The following is a 4183-nucleotide window of genomic DNA, read 5'->3' as shown; positions in this document are numbered from 1 at the left end:
TTGGTTTATTTTAATCACGGTAATATAAGTAGCTTGTTTTTTATTGTTCTGAACAAGGGTGTCCAGCTTTTCAGAATAACAGAGCTGGAAGGGACCTCGGAGGTCATCTAGTCCAATTCCCGGCTCAAGCAGGAGATATTATACCAGTCTAGACAAGTGGCCGTCCAGTCTCTTCTTAAAAACAGTGTTGGAGCATCCACAACTTGTGGAGGCAAATTGTTTCACTGGTTAATGGTTCTCAGGAAATTTCTCCTAGGTTGTTTCTCTCCTTGATGAGTTTCCATCTGTTGCCTCTTGTCCTGCCTTCTGGGGCTTTGGGAAATAGTTTGCCCCCCCCTCTTCATTAGGGCAGCCCCTCAAATATTAGAAGACTGCTATTATGTCAAACCTTGGTCCTTCTTTTCACTAAGACTAGACCTACCCAATGCCTGCAGCCCTTGTTTCATCCTATGTTTCCCCCAATTTGTCATCACAAAACAGACAAGGGAAAGCGAAGTGATCTTTTGCTCACGTCTCCCAAGCTTTTAAGCCACGACAGGCGCAGGCTTCAACCTTCCTTCGCCCACGTCCTTTTAATCATCATAATGAAAGGGAAGAGTTGCTATTAATTTGAACGGAATCTGGCGCCGGGCAGCTTGAGTGGCAGGCACTTCTCCAAATGAAGGTGTTTAGGCTATAAATTGGAAAAGGCCCAGATTGACAGGGAGCTGGACATCTCCTGGAAGACGTTCTCCCGTCTTCCAAAAAGCACTTTGTGGACTATCTTTCTCCCTCCCGCCCTTTCCTCCCCTTAATTAAGTGAAAGAGAAAGAGAGAGAGAGCTGGGAGTTCTGAATGCATTTTTTAAAAAGAATTATACAAGTGTTCCTTGACATATCACCATTCGTTTAGTCACCGTTGCGTTACAAAGGCACTGTAAAAAAAAGTGACTTCAAACCAGTCCTTTATGATTATGTGGGCATCCTCACCTCCAGAGCTCCGTTTTGCTGTCCTCATTTGTGTTGGGATTCAGCAAGTAGCTAGTCCTCAGCACTCCTGGCTGGTGACGCCTGAACCCCGCGCGGGAGAACAGAGATGCAAAATATAACTCGGTGTGGAAGGGGCCTTGATGAATAAGCTTAGAAGAAGGAAAAGGTGGCGGAAGAAAAGAGTTTTATTTTGGGGGGTGGGATGGGGGGAAAACATTTTTGATTTTTTTGGGGGGTATATTTTGTATTTGAGGACTGTGTGTACATTTTGTAGTTCTGCGGCTGTTAGTCTCATTGCATCCACGTTTCCTGTATCTCTAGGTTGTGCCTCTGTCCATGGTGCTGAAAATACACCTGGGACTTTCTCCACAAGTCTTGACCTTAGAGCAGGGGGCCTTCAAACTTGACCGCTTTAAAGACTTGTGGACTTCAACTCCCAGAACTCCTCCTCCTCCAGTCATGTCAGCTCAGGAATTCTGGGAGTTGAAAGCCCACAAGTCTTAAAACGTGCCAAGTTGGAAGACCCTTGCCCTAGACCACAAAAGCAGTCGAGTGCATCCATTTCTTCCTCAGGAAGAAGGAACAGGGTACCCTTAATATGTAGGTAAGCAACCCCTTAATTCTCACCACATCTTAAACCCCACAAAATGAAACAAAACTCCACTGCAAACGACGAGTACGTTATTGCCGCTATGTTAAACTCTAGCAAGTTATGGTGACGTTTGAGGAATTAGGGAGAGTTCAAAGACAGCTGGGTGGCTCTGGCCCAATCACCAGGAGAGGGTGAGCTCTAGTCCTGCCTTAGGCCCAAAAACCATCTTATTGCTCTCTCACGGCACAATCTATCTCCCTGGGTGGTGGTTGTGGCAAAAATAGGAGGGAAAAAAAAAGTGGATTCTCTGTTTTGAGTTATTAGTAAACAACAACAGTTTAAAAAGAAAAAAGAAATAAAAACTTAAGCCAAGTTTGTTTGACAATCTGGGTTTAGCATCCTCCAACGAGGGTTGTGTCACCATCTCCTCGAAGCCACCCAGGAAGAGAAGTTTCCTCACAACTGTGCAGAGATTCTCTGTCATCCAGGTCTCCTGGTTGTCTGAAAGGTCCTTTTTCTTCAGGAGGCAACCGGATTTCCTTGCTTTTTTCTTTTGAGGACGTTTCGCTCCCCATTCAAGAAGCTTCTTCGGCTCTGACAGGATAGCGGGGAATGGAAGGATTGATACTCCTTGCAAGACAGCTGGTCATTTGCATCCTTTGCGAGGGTCGTTGAGGCCGCTTGGAGGTTTGTCTGTTTCCTCGGGGCCACCTGAGTGATGCAAATGGTTCCTGTAGTCTGCAATTTTTGCACCCTCCCAACTGTTTCGCCTGGCCCATCTCCACCCCATCTCAGCCATTCCCCGTTTATAAATCACATCGTCACTCCGCCTGCGTTTTAGCGTTTTTAACGTGCCTTATGCTGTGATCCTTAAAAGCTGGAATTAATGACATCCGTGCTGCTGTTCATTCATAATTGCTTCGTTACTGTACACAATGGCGTCCTCTTGACAATAGCCAACCTCAGTTCGGGATTTTTAATTATCTGGCGTTTCGGCGACATGGTGGAGCTTTTTTCCCAGGACCCCTTGCTGTGGGGGAAAAGATGGGTGTATCTCAAGAGACACGGATGAGAAGCTTCCTGCACGTTGTGTGACACGAGCATCGGCTGACTAGTCAAGGGAGGAGAACATGAGCACTTTCATGGCAGGGGAGGATGGGAAGGCGCGCAACTGCACAGCACAAGGCCTATATCAAATATCTATGATTCAGTTAACAGCAGACATGTCACTAGAAGGCAAAAAATGATGAAACTGCATCATCCTCACCTTGGCTGCAAGGAAATTGGCTGGAGGAAGCAATTATATTTAGGTAAGTGTCAAAGGAAACCAGGTGGCCAAAGAACACAGCGAATGGACACCATCAGAGCTGACACCAGCCACGGCACAGAACAACCCAGAAGGCAGGACAAGAAACAACGGATGGAAATGCATCGAGCAGAGAAGCAACCTGGAATTGAAACTTCCTAACCGTGAGGACAGTCGACGAGTGGATGGGCTTGCCACCAGACGTTGAGGGTGCTTCATCCCTGGGTGTTTTTTAAGAGTAGCATCCACCTCTCTGGAATGGTTTGGGGGTCTTCTTCTTGAGCGGGGGATGGGTTAGAAGACCTCCCAAGGTCCCTTCCAGCTCTATTCCGATTTGATTGGTTGATTAACTCACAGAAGCAGGGCAAGAATGGAAGAGGTGAGGAGAATCGCCAAGAGAACGGAGAACATCATCAGTGCCACGATTAAACCATCCACATTTGAGTCGGCTTGAGATTTCCTTTCATGAGTATGAGGGATATCTTCATAGAATCAAACATGGAAGTGTCTTCTGGGGTTTCGGCCACCAAGGCTTTTCGCTCATCCCACTCCTCGATTAGGACGATCGTTTGGGTGGAGAACTTGGGAAGGAATCCCAGAAAAGCCCAGCGCTTCTCTCCTCAGAGTGGCTGGTCTTGGGGAAGTTGGTGGGGGGGGGCCCCTCCCCTTTTCGCTCCTCTGCTCACCGGGGGAACCCTGCCAATGGCTGTTGGCCTACGAGGCAGGCCGTAGACTCGGTGGGAGAGACGACGTGACCGTAAGAGCTGGGATGAAGGGCCTGTGCAGGTAATTAGCAAAATGCAGAGCGTGTGTGTTTGTGCGTGTGTGGATTGTGTGGCTCACGTTGCTGGAAGCTGTCACCGGGGGTGCTAATTAAGTGGGTTTGGGAAAGCACTGGCGAGACACCCCCTCTCCCCACTGCCGTGGAGGAAGTACCATGCACCACTCTGAAAGGAGGGGCTAGCTTCCTCGCTAGCTCTCCAAAGCCCATCTCAGAAATGTTCCACCGTAGATAACGGCATTTTTGTTTGTGTTCGTTCTGAGCTGGACGATCGTGGCTGGGTAGCCATTGTTCTCGGTGGACGGCCAAAAGTCTCTCCGAATTGGGTGGAAGCAGAGAATTTGAACCTGTACCTGGAAGGTGTGAAGGAAGCCCTGGTAGATGCTTCAGGAGTCCTTGGTGCTCTCTGAGCTTGGCGGTTTTCTTGCAGATGTTTCATTACCAGGCTAGGTGACACCATCAGCGCTGGAAGCGCTCTCTCACAGAACCGGTAGGAAAAAAAAAATGGAAATCCCTCCACTGATTCCGTTCCGTTC

Source organism: Pseudonaja textilis, chromosome 17, assembly GCF_049901715.1.
Source record: "Pseudonaja textilis isolate UNSWEBS1 chromosome 17, rPseTex1.2, whole genome shotgun sequence".
In the NCBI taxonomy this organism is placed as follows: domain Eukaryota; kingdom Metazoa; phylum Chordata; class Lepidosauria; order Squamata; family Elapidae; genus Pseudonaja; species Pseudonaja textilis.
Note: the sequence above shows the minus strand (reverse complement) of the source record.